Here is a 13,671-nt window from a genome sequence, read left to right on the forward strand (position 1 = left end):
TGTTTCACATATGCTCATTGTGGCTATTGTGAAATAATAAAAGTTAATCACAACAAATACTTAAAATACACTGTTTTTGCAATTTATCTTGGATGTAGTCACACGTGAGCCTTTTAACTTTGCTGAGGGTCTTACTTCTGCCCTTGAAATTTGAAAGTGTCACTGTAAGACACAGCCCATGCAGGATGTTATTCGCTAGAAGAGTGTTTTATAGAGGAGTATAGTCAGAAAAAATGGCTCATTTTTATCTTCATCTTGTGCCAGTAGGGTTGCCAGGCTCAGGGCCTGAGACTGATCCTGTATCTTTAGGAGAAGAGAAAGTCAGCCAAGTGCAGGTGTTCTTGCAACACTGTAATAGGAAAAACCACAAGGTGGAATTCTCCCTTCCCCCTGCACATAGGGTTGCCATATTCCAGTTCCACAAATCCGGGCAGGTTAATTTGCATATTATGCAAATTATTTGCATATTATTTGCATGTTATGCAAATATTTGCATATTAATATTTGGATTGTCCAGTTGTTTTGTTTTTGTGCCTAGGAATTACCACCAAAAACTGGGGAAAGATGTGAGAAATCTTTTTTTTTAAAGCAACATTTTCAGCCTTAAATGCCTAGACTCTAGTTTCCAACACTATGGAGTATTTATTGATTGATTAAGAGAATTTATATCCTGCCCTTCTGCTGTTAAAAACAGAGCTCAGCACAGCTTACAAATATAATAAAAACAATAAAAATACACAATCAATATAAAAACATAATAAAAACACAAAACAGCAACAAACATAAAATAAGTCAGGGCAGCAATATGGTTACCTTTGCTGGTCATTGACCGAAATAAACTTATTTACATTTTTTAGTATGGTTAACCATTACAGATACGATATATTTCAGAGAAAAACAAGCCAAAATGTTAGGAAAAGGAGTCTTTCACACCACATGCTCAGTTCTAAATACTGTTGCAGCAAGTTTTACAAGTTCCTCCAGTATTCCACTGGTGCAGGCACTCAGACATTCAAAGTATCTGTATGTTTCTTAGGTTTTATAAAAGCAGAGCTTTGCTTAACTCAAAATTTCTCAACCACATCTACACAGGTTCCACCTCCATACTCAAAATGAAACTGGGCCTGGAAGTGTGCAACAACCCCACACATACCTTGCTAATTAGATTACCAATGCCAGAATGTCTGTCTTATCGACTACTCTCCTGCTCCCCCACACACACCGGGCATCTTGAAAGACCCAGTCCTGGGCTCAGAAAGAAAATAAATATCTGGTCCTCTTCAAAGTATTGATAAGCCTCTTGTTTTAATTGAAATAATAATTATAAATTCTTGCTGTTATCACTACTGGGAGTTAATTATCTTGCATATGCTGCTGTTGCTTCTATGGCTGTAACGGAGTGAGGTTAAAGATAAGTGAAATGCAAATAGGAAAAAAAAACACAGAAGGCAGTAACACTTTCCTAAATGTAATACCATACCAACCACAACAAGATTCCTATGAGTAAGGCAAAAAACTAAGCATCTCACAACCAGTCAGGATTCCTAACCAAAAACCAAAAATATGATAAATGAAGAAATATGTATATAAGCATGACTATCAAATATATTTATTATTTACACAAACTGTAAAGATATTTATAGTGCAATCCTAAGTTTATTTATTCAGAAGCAAGTCCCAGCGTATTCAGTGGGGCTTACTCAAACAGGGACAGAACTGCAACCTCAAGTGATAAGCAACTTCATTCACACAACCCAAAATTCTGAATCATGCCACTTTACGCTGTTTTGCAACTGTTTATACTTGTTTTATGGTTACTGGATTTTAAATGGCTTTATTTCTTGTTGTGACCTGCCTTGGTTTCCAACCCTACCTCACAGGAGTGTTGGAAAGACTCCATACACGCACATGCACACACTGCAGATGTATAAATACATACAGCCCATATAATAGTTTATTGTCAAACCAGTTGGTCATTGCAGAAAAATCAGTATTAGTTTAAAAAAAATCAGTATTACTTTCCTACAGAATAAAAACTGTAATACCTAAGTAAGCCCTGCCTACTTGCTTTAAAATAGGACTGGAGACAGAAAGAGTTAGAACACAAACATAATACTTTTTTACATTCACTCCAAAGTCCCATTGATTTTCAGCACATTCATAACCATGTCTACTCAAAGTAAGTCCTATTGAATTAAATGGGATTTACTTTGGGCATATGGGATTAGCATTGCTTTTACAAAAAGCAAGTATTGGGAAGGTTTTCAAAACACTGCCCAAGCTCTGACTCCTGCACACAAGAGGAAAAAAAACTGAAATGTATATACTTACCCAATTTATGAGATTTTCAGATAAGCTGGAGGTGGGTGGGTGAAACCACCATTTTGTTTTCTAGACACTGCCTCAGGTCAATAAAACTGAAACACAATCCCTGATTGGCTGCAATGCTGAACGGGCGGGATTAAAGCTACAAAGTGCTATAGTACAGTACTGTTTAAAGAAAGATTTAACAGTCGAGGGGGTGGCTGACGTTTTTATGTATATCTCGAGAACCGGACCACCTAGAAACTTATTTTTTTTTTAAATTAAAGCTGGGAATCTGGGCCACGTAAGGGGCTAGCTGGGCACCGGGTGGCATGCATAGAATCCGGGTAAAACCCGGCTATCCGGGCAATATGGCAACCCTACCTGCACAACTATTAAAGATACAGAAGACCTCTTGGAGGCAGGGCCTGGCAGGCAGAAAGGTGTGTCTGTGTGTGCGCGCACGTGTGCTTTTAAAAACAAAATTATAGAGTCATAATGTTTGCACAATATGGTGAGGCCCAGAGAGACCAATGTGGGAGATTTCCCTACCATCTCAAGCAATTTCCCCCCCAAGAATCTTTTGCTTGCCAGAACAACTCAGACCCACGTAGAGGCCACATGGGCCCAAATGTTATTCAGCAGCATCTAGCAGTAAGCTGATGAATGAGAAGTGTAGAGAAAAGGTAGGGGGAGAGTAACAAAAATGTGGAGGACATGAAAGAAGGGGCCAAGGGAAAAATACTTTGCCTAAACCTACTAGTTGTAGGATGGGGTGGGGTGAGTTGGGTGGTGGTGGTGGGGAGAGGCAGCCAAGGTTACAAGCCCCTTACTATGAGGGGGGAAATGGGATTAAGGCTACACCCCCAACCTACATTTAAAGCGCCATTATTCCACTTTAAACAGTCATGGCTTCCACCAAAGAATCCTGGGAACTGTAGTTAATTAAGGATGAGAGTTGTTAGGAGACTCCTCTTCCTCTCACAAAGCTAGAGTTCCCAGGGCAACAAGACTGATTGTTAAATCATTCTGAAATTGTAGGTCTGACCTACATCTTCCACTGTGAACACAGATGCAAAAAAAATCTCATTCAACTTCTCAGCTGTCTTCTTTTCCTTCTTTAGTTCACTTTTGACTTCCTTTTTATTCAAACATCCAGTTACCTTCCTAGCTGGTCTCCTGCTACTAATGTATTTAAAGGGTTTTTTTTTTGTTAAGTCTTTATGGGTTTTGCAATGTGCTCCTCTCATTCTTTTTTATCTGTTATTATGTTTGCATTTATTTTGCCAAAGTTTGTGTTTGTTTTTGTTCTCCTCATTTGGAAAATACCTCCATTTTCTTAAAGAAACTGCAATAGGTTCCTTGACTTTGCTGGTTAGCCACCTTGGCATCCTCTTAGTCCTTGTCTTACATTTTCTGATCAGCAGTATAAATTCCATTTGATCTTCTAGTATTGTAGTTTTCAATAACCCCCAGGCATTCTGGAGAGATTTGACCCTTTTGATCTTCCCTGTCAAATTCCTTTTTACCAACCCCCACTTTACCAATCCCTTCAATACTAATCACCCAGAACGTTGTGATGAAGTGCAAGTAAGAAATCTTGTAAATAAATAAATAAATATATTTGGAAGTTTCCTCTTTTGAAGTCAGATGTGACAGTGTTGGATTTTCCTGTAAAATGGCCAATTACTTATATGTTGAATTTGATAGCACTGTGGTCATTATGAGAACATGTGCTAACCCTATGCACTATGAAAGCAGTCTTATCTAAACAGCTGCACTCTTAAAGTGTTATGGCCACTCTTATCGTGCCTTGATTTCAGTTTGGGAGGGAGAGAGTTAAAATCAAGTACCAACAAAGATGGAAAAATAAAATGTGTGAATATGGCATAATTTCCAAATTAATTCCGATAGAACTAGGCCTGGTGGCTTTTGGACTGCTAACAATTAGGGTGGCAATTGGGGCAGCCATTTTGGCTCAGCCCTAGTTAGAATTTAAAAATGCAGATAAAGATGCAATCAATTCAACGAAAGCTATAAATATTTTTAACTTTTGGGGTAAAATTATACGCAGATTATCAACATATGTGACTCTGGACTTTACAGTATTTTGAATGAATGAATGTAAAGATATAGATGGATACTGAAATCTTTGCACATACATAATTGTAATTTTATATATAATCCTAATAAAATACCTTTTTTTAAAAAGTCAGAAACATACATTGAACATAGAACTGGCTGTTATACTGTTGGCTTTGGCCACTGCTGTCTATTGCCTGGCCTGAAATGCCTGCAGTTTTCCAACCAGCTGCTAAGGAGTGACAAAAACTGATTTCTGGCCAATAGATCCCCTCATGTGAATGAGATGGACCTCATACATTGTACTTGGGAAATGTATAACTAGTTCTAGTACATCCTGCAGGTGTCTCTAAGGTGTGCCATGCTATCACTGAAACTGCTTATGAATCAGTCAAAGAGGCCTCTTATGAATTATGACATTGATTCCCCTGTATGTAGTCTGCATAGTGTAATGAAGGGTTCCAAATGTGTGTAGTGAGACCTAGGTGCTTACTGCAGCTCAAAAGAACCCCTCAAGTTAAGCTCCCACTCAGAATTAATCCTCAATATCTGGCATGGATTTCAGATGCTATGGTCTCCCTAGGTAAGGCCTCATTTTGAGTTGCTCACTCAGTTCAGGGGACTGAAGCTCATGTTGTCCAGTTGAAAGGGTTCCAGAGAACAGCTCCAAAATTTCACAGGACTGTAACAGAAGAGTGAGTGAAAGAATGTTTGGCCATGTTTGGCCATGTTTGTGGATGTCCTCAGCTAAGAATATAGAGGGAGAGTACTGTTGCTGTCTGTAACTCAGTAGGTAATGGCAGGGATTCCTGAATGCATTTGGGGGTTTCTGGTTGGCATGGCTGGCACTCCTGTTGATGTTTTGGTCTCACTGTGAGACTGAGATGGCTATCTACATGGTTGCTCGCAAGTGTCCTCTCTGGCATTGTGGAGTCTGAATGGTACCCTGGTTTACTCAGGAGCTTCAGATGATTAAACAAGTAGGACGACGGCTTGAGTGCAAGAAGCATAAGTCTCATAGTGAAGCAGATGAGCACAGCTGAGAGCACATAGTTGTGCCTACTACATGGCAGTGATGGCCACAAGGTCCAGATTCAAGGTTGGCCAATTCTCCAAGGGCTGCATGTCAGTAGTGATTGTGGACAAATCACATACCACACATGCAGATCACAAATATACACATTCATGCAGATCACAAATATACACATTCATACGCATGCAGGCAAACAGCACTCTCAGAGACATACATCGCACACTCTCACAAACATACATGCACATACACACAGGCACATACCACACTTAGCCTAATCACAGTGCTGGAGAGATACACATACAGAATTGCTAATTGTTTGAATAGCGTCACATCTCGTTCAGCCCAAAGTCAAGCAGGAGAATTTCCTTGTTGAGTAGTATCCTTTCCTTATGCCAAGGGAACGCAGGAAATGGATTGGACTGGGAAAGGTCTTTTGCCTATTAGTGAACTGATAATCCTTGACAAGTTCAATGTCCTCATTGTCAACTTTAAAGTTACATAAATCTTCTGTTGTCATTACTTTAATCTTCTTGACGTTCAGCGGTAATCCTGCTTTTGTGCTCTCCTCTTTAAGTTTCAACAGCATTCGTTTCAAATCATTACTGGTTTCTGCTAGTAATATGGTATCGTCTGCATATCTTAAATTATTGATATTTCTCCCTCCAATTTTCACACCTCCTCCATCTTGGTCCAGTCCCACTTTCTGTATGATATGTTTTCACCACACTTTCCTCTGCAGCCACTGCTGGAAAACAAATTGCTATATGTTCAGTAGAGCTGGTTCAGCAACTTGAACAGGAGCCAAAAGAACAGGACCAACAGGAGAAACCCAGAACTCCTGGATGAGATAGCAGAGTGTCACTGTAAGATTTCTGAGAAGGAAGAACAGAGTAGGGTGAAGGCGCCATCACAGTGAGTGCTGGGAAGAGAGCAATTGATTATAAGACCATAGCAGAGCTTGGAAAAGTTACTTTTTTGAACTCCTTTATCCATGTTCTTGCCCTCTGGCTCCTTTTTCCCTCCACTCCATTCTTCACCACCACCATCCATTTTTTAAAACAATTGTTTTCTCCATTCCACCCCATCTCACTCTCCACCTCACTCTTCCCTCATCGCCTCCTACCCACCCACAGAGCATGAGGGAACAGCGATGCTGCACAGAAGCCCAGTTTGAGACATGATTTTCATCCACAAATCAGAGCAGAAGACTTCCCTTGCTTCCCCCCCAAGTAATGCCCAAAAGTACTCCACAAAAGTAATGAAATTACTCCTAGTTCTATTACAATCAAAATGTAAAGAAATAACCCACGCATTCCTCAAAAAAGTAATGAATTACAAGTAAAGTTACTTGCAACGAATTACTTCCAAGCTCTGGTTCCTTTGCAGCTGCATCTTTACCTGCCCCACACCTGATGCCATATGTTGTGTCACTGGTGATATCAGGTGTGGAACAAAACTTGTTTTCTGAGAAAATGGCTGACATTTGTCTTTTTCTCACCCCCTCTACAAAAAGTAGGCCACTCTGAAGAAACTTCTTTAAAGATTTCGCCACCAACACTCTCTCTCTCTCTCTCTCTCTCTCTCTCTCTCTGTGTGTGTGTGTGTGTGTGTGTGTGTGTGTGTGTGGTGACCTGCAGCAGCAGCAGGAAGGAAGGAAGCAGTTCTACTTCCATTACTAATCATGAGCTGCACCCTGATAAACTATTAGAGAATTTCACCTTCCCCCGGAGAAATGCAGTGGTGTGGTCCCTCCCCCCAACTTCTCTGCCCACAGAGAGGGGGTAGAATTTTGAGAGGCCATTTGCAAATGGCTCTAATTTTATGCACACAGAAGCTTTGCTTTCTGTTGTGTAGTGAATTGAAAGCCTACTTAAGTTGATATTTAAAACTTCATGTACTAATTTCAGATCTGCTGTTTGTGTATCTCACCATAAAATAGGGGAAGATTTATGAGAAATTGAGGATCTGCACCCAGATTCAGTTCATCAGATTTGTGATGGATTTGCTGTTACCATTAGCAAAGGATCCAGAGGTCTCTAGCAGGGATTCAAAGTCTGAACATCTGCCAGTAAGGATTTATCAGCCAAAAAGTCCATCTATTGGGCTAGGAAGAAGACTGCTGTACCTACATGGAGGATGTGCAATGTTTGGAAGCGAAAGACATTTCATGTAATTTTAACATGTCATTTTAAAATGTATCATCTATGGAATGTGATTATGGCCAGAACTATTCCTACTCCAAAAAATAAAGGAGCTGCTCCAACAATTAGGAATGCCTGTTACTATGAATGAAAATAGCCGTGCCATACCTATACTTGCTGATCATGCGTCCCAATACTTTGAGCAGAAGAAGATGAAAGTAATCAGCAGGGAATGTTGACATTCACTAAATTTTGGACTTTCATTGAAAAAACATAGTTCATTGATTTCAGACTCACGTTCCCCTTCTCCTGACAAAAATCAATTCTGTCCACCATTAAACAATAACAATATTTTTTTAAAAGTAAGTAAAATCAACATTCAAGCTGTTCCATGAACCTTTTATAGTGAGAAGCAACTTGACTTTAAGAGTTTTAATCAGAGCTTGGAAAAGTTACTTTTTTGAACTACAACTCCCATCAGCCCAATCCAGTGGCCATGCTGGCTGGGGCTGATGGGAGTTGTAGTTCAAAAAAAGTAACTTTTCCAAACTCTGGTTTTAATCATATTAAGACTTTCGTCTTCGCAGGAACCAATGACCGAATATGCTCCTATCTTGCTTGAGAAAGTGATTCAGTGATTGTGTATGCTGAATAAGTGATGTTATTGATGTGTTTTATAGGCCTTTTTATGTTTAGGATATATTGTACTTTACTTTGTATTTTGCTATTAGTCACCTTGAGCACCGTTTGGTGAAAAGTCAGGATACAAAATTAACAGATAAGTATAAATAGAGAAGTGTAAGTTAGGGATGGGGGAGAAATTCAATTCAGTTCAAATTTAAAGCCAAATTTATCAAATTCACACTTTCTGAAACAACGTGAAAACCAAAATACAGCCATCCTTTGAAATTTGCCCTTATCTGAATTTTGTGATGCAGTTCTCCAACCAAGCAATGTTTACAAAAATGTATATACTGGGGAAAAGTGTGAACAAAATGAATACATTGGTGAAAATAACATACAAATATACATTATATTGGGAGAAATTGCTTGCAAAAATGTGTACATCAGCCCAAACTGCATACAATAAGGTATTTATTAAGAGAAATTCACACTAAAATGCCAAAGAATTTTCACAAGATGTTTTTTTAAAAAAAAACCTACACAAATTGCTGCAGAAATGTGGAGAACTGGACTTCTACTTGGGGGAAGGGTGGGATATAAATTTAATAAATAAATAAATGATTTAAGATTAGAAAAATGAGATGGGATTTACTCCCCTGCAATCATGCTTAGGATAGGTGAAACTGACCACAGGGGATGGGGAGGTGAGGAGGAGGAGGGAAGGAAGGAAAGGCAGAGGGGAGAAGGGGGATGGGAGCAGGCAGGAGGGGGAGGGGAGGAGGACAGGTTTGATCATTTGCATGTTTATTGATTTCAGTGGGATTTACTCCCATGCAGCCATTCCAGAGCCATATGACAATGAAATCAATTACCTAGAGAGGTAGTGGGCTCTCCAACACTGGAGGCATTCAAGAGGCAGCTGGACAGCCATCTGTCGGGAATGCTTTGATTTGGATTCCTGCATTGTGCATTGTTGGACTTGATGGCCTTATAGGGCCGTTCCAACTCTACTATTCTATGATTCTATGCTTAGGATACATAAAACTGACCAGGGGGAGGGAGGGCTGGAGTGGGCAAGGGAGGAGGAAGAAGGAAGAGGGGAGGGGAGGAAGAGGGGGAAGGAATGGATTGGAGGGGGCAAAGGAAGGTGGAGGGGAGGGCAGGTTTGATCATTTGCATGCTTATTGAGTTCAATGGTATTTACTCCCATGCAATCATGCTTACGATAGGTAAAACTGACCATGGGGAAGAAGAAGGGGAGGGGGAGGAGGGGCAAGGGGAATGAGGGGATTGGAAGGGGATGGGGAGGGGGGAGGGGCAAAGGAAGGGCGAGGAAAGGGGCAAGAAGAAGGGGATAGGAGGGAGGAGAAGGAGGGTGGGTTTGATCAGTTGCATACTTTTTGAGTTCAGTGGGATTTATTTCTGTGCAAACATGTTTGAAAATGGAAATGGACTGCCTTCAAGTCGATCTCGACTTATGGAGACCCTATGAATAGGATTTTCATGGTAAACAGTATTCAGAGGTGGTTTTACCATTGCCTTCCTCTGAGACTGACAGGCCAGTGAGCTTCAGGGCTGTGTGGGGATTCAAACCCTGGTCTCCCAGGTCATAGTCCAACACTGACCCAGGGGAGGGACATGGAGGGGAGGAGACTGGGTGTGTAGGCACTCGGCAGAGGGGAAGCCCCTTTCTTTTCCAAAAGGAACACATTGTGAACAGTATCATTGCTTTTCAGTGTTTCCCCCACCTTTTTATTGTACAGCACACACATGTAGCTGTCCAACCAAATTTAAACCAAAGCTGTCCCTGGCCACATACACACCAGGCCTTTATTTCACTTTGGACAGTCATGGCTTCTCTCAAAGAATCCTGGGAAGTGTAGTTAGTGAATGGTGCTGAGAGTTGCTAGGACATGCCCTGTTCCCCTCACAGAGCTTCAATCAGAGTGGCTGACTATTAAACCAGTCTGGTCACTGAGGCTCTGTCAATGGAATAGGAGTCTCCTCTCAGCACCTTTCACAAACTACACTTCCCAGGATTTTCTGAGGGAAGCCATGACTGTCTCATGTGAAATCAAAGTCTGGTGTGGGTGTGGCCCCAATTAGCCAAGCCAAAAAGCTATGAGTCTGGCTTTTAGAACAGTAACAGTTGGTTCTTACTGAGCATTCCCAACATTATCATTCAGTTCAATGCAAAATTTATTAAATTAATTAAAAATCAGCCAGGCATTTTTTTAGCTTTTAAACTGCAGAAGACGAAGGTCAGAGTATGGGGCAAGGTCAGTATTAGCATTACAGGTACTCTGTGAACATGGCTGATTTTTAATGAATTTCAGCAGATTACGAGAACTCTGACACACAAAAAAGTCCAAAATGGCTCTGGGATTTTTTTCTCTCTTTTTAGACTTTGAACTCTCGATTCTATCTGACTGTTTTGTGTATCACCATGAAAATTGAGAGGGTTGTTAAGCAAGCATTTCTAAATTCAGGACTAAAATTTTTGTAAGGTTTTGTTTTGAGATGAGCTTATGGGAAGCATCAGAATGGCATGGGGTATTTTCAATTTAACATTGTGGAATGTGAAAAATCCACACTAGCTATAGTATACAGCCATTCTTGTGGCTGTATAATATGGAAGATAATGCATATTTGCTAAATGTGCAAGATCATACAGGCTGCAATCCTGTACCTACTTACCTGGGAGTAAGCCCCATTGAACATAATAGGATTAAAAACTGTGCTATGAATTCCCCTTCTCTTGGTGCAGAACATGGGTCATCTGGGCATCAAATATTGAATTTAATAGTTTTTTTAAAATTAATTATACATTTATATCCTGCCTTTCAACACATGTCAAAACATTTTAAAATCAATAAATGTTAAAAGTCCATCAATATTAATTTAAAGCTTCATGATAGCTTAAAAGAGGAGACAGCATCTACATAAAGTGGACAGAGGTATATGTTAGTCATTCATTCAGCTTGCTGTTGCCTACAGGCATGGCCGGGAGCAGGGTGTGTTCCACCATGTTCTCTAGCCACTGATGCCCTCTGGCGGCAGAGTGATCATTCTGCCCATTAAAAAGAGGTCAATGAAACGCTGCTGCTTAGTCAGGGAAAGCAAACTCAGGCCTAGTTTTCAGATGCTTGCATCAGCTCTATTGAACATGAGTCCTCACTACTACACACTCCTTCCTGCTAATATTCGCCTTTGGGCTTGGTGCTATAATAATACAAAAAAGTATTTTGCTTTTTATTTTCTGTGTGGATCTATAACCCTAGCCTACCTGTCATTGGTGATGAAGGAAACATAGGCGGGTGGGGGAGTAACATGGGCCTTTGAGGAATTAAGCTAAACAGAAAAGCAATGAGAAGGGTAAGGAAGAGATGTTTTTCCTACTAGAGATAGAGTAATTTTTACACCCAACAAGCAGTGGTACCAGATGGTACCAAATGGCACATCTTTCCTCACCTACCTAAGTAATAAACATGTAACAACAATTTGGAAGTTGTTTCCCTTTAATGGCACTCCAGCATTTGTTGCCTGATGTGGGCCATCTCAACTTGCCTAATGGCCTGCAGAGGAGATTCCAAAGTTTTAACCAAGCTGAGGAGCAATGTTTTGATTGTTTCAGGTTTCATTTCATTCCAACATCCAACCCAGTTGTCAGATTGTGTCGCTGCCACTATGTACTTTATGAAGAATATGAAAGACTATGGTGTGAATCCTAACCTTATTGTCCTTTGTGAGGACAGTAGTAGAGGAACACTTGTTGCTACTGTGTCCCGAGAACTCATGAAAAGCCAGCATCTCCCAGAGCTTTGAGCCCAAATCCTGTTGAACCCATTCCTCCAGATATCAAATCTTTTATTGCCAGCCCATCAGCAAAACTGTTTTGGTCCTGGTTTGACCTTGAAATATGTTGTCAAATTTGCTTTCAAGTTTGTCAGTGAGGAAGTTGAAAACTTAGATGATGTTCTGAACAATGCTCATGTTCCTGAGGACATGACCATGAAAATCAAGGAAAGGATTAATGCCAATCTCATCCCAGAAAAATTTAAAGTCAGAGGCTATAAACCCCCGATGCCTGTTCCATTTTCAAAATATTTTTTTCAAAAGCCAGACTGGATGAGACATTGCTGTAGCCAGTCCTAGATGAGGATGGCATTTTTCGAGAACTCCCTGAGACATACATTTTAACTTACGAATATGATGTATTAAGAGACAATGGGCTGTTGTATAAGAAGCGACTAGAGGACAATGATGTGCGTGTAGCCTGGAACCATGAGAAGGATGGATTCCATGGACTTGTATTTATTGAAAGTGGCCTGTTTGAATTTTCCTGCAGAAAAGCAGCATATAAAGATTTGATTCATTTTATTAGAGTGTTATAAAGTGGGTGTAGAAGGGGAAACTGAAAATTCTGAACACTCACTTTTACATTATTCTGTAGCTATTATTCTGTATGGTTCCAAAATGTACAGTGGTGCTTTCATTTCCAGTTATTTCCTCACCATTATCTGGAGGAAGCTTTTAATATAGTCTAGATCCAAATGTAAATGTAAATGTAAATTTAATTTTTAGGTCGCCTATCTGGCCGAAGCCACTCTGGGAGACGTACATATCAAATTTCAATACAATACAATAAAATACAGTAAATACAATAAAATACAATATAGATCCAAAGCACCATGAGGTTGTTTTTGCATATGTCCCTTCCTGTGTGCTCCAAATAGCCACTCAAATGTGACGATAATGCTGAAGTACAGCATCCAATGACAGTACAAAGGATTGCAGGTGGATATGGTTGTTGCATTGTTGTTATTAATTCAATGTGTATGCCACTTTTCGATAATGATTATGCTTAAAACAGCATACAGAAACAAATATAAAACAGTATCTTTGGAAACACATCAAAAACGCAACTACAAAATCTACAGTCAAAACTATAAGACCAAAACTAGGAAGATGTGGACTTGACAGATAAGAACAATGAAAGAGGTTAGGAGTACTGGTCAAGGAATCTGTTTTTTTCTAGAACCCATTTCCTAATAAGTTCCCAGATAATAGCTGTGTTAATTCCTGATGTTTCATATAATCATTATCCTGCCTCCTCCTAAAGGGTAACATTATCATAAACCTTATGCAAACGGTTTCTTTGTTTGAAAGGAGCGCTTGATTCTTACTGGGCTACATTCCCCAAATTTTCATATGAGTCAGGAAGTCTATACCCTCAGGCTTTCAAGATATGTAGCTACTCAGAGGTCACAGAGAAGCTGTTTCCCAGGAATCTTTGCTGTTGCAAGTTTTCCAAACTCTGGTTCACTGAGGTGAATCAAAGATTAAAAATCCCCAGTATTTGATTCCTCATAACACAGTCTCTCTCCCTCCCAAATCACTCCCACACAGTCTCTCTGACTTCAATTACAAGACTCGTCATACAGCAGGATTCCTCACCAACCTTTCACTCAATCACATTGACACAGC

General features: G+C 40.1%; 1 pseudogene; it reads left to right on the plus strand.

The window, feature by feature from the left end:
* LOC133386886 (arylacetamide deacetylase-like 4) overlaps nucleotides 1-12,578 on the plus strand; it is a 36,019-nt pseudogene extending 23,441 nt beyond the window's left edge.
* The last annotated feature ends 1,093 nt before the right edge of the window (nucleotides 12,579-13,671 follow it).

This window comes from Rhineura floridana, chromosome 6 (genome assembly GCF_030035675.1).
Source record: "Rhineura floridana isolate rRhiFlo1 chromosome 6, rRhiFlo1.hap2, whole genome shotgun sequence".
Lineage (NCBI taxonomy): Eukaryota > Metazoa > Chordata > Lepidosauria > Squamata > Rhineuridae > Rhineura > Rhineura floridana.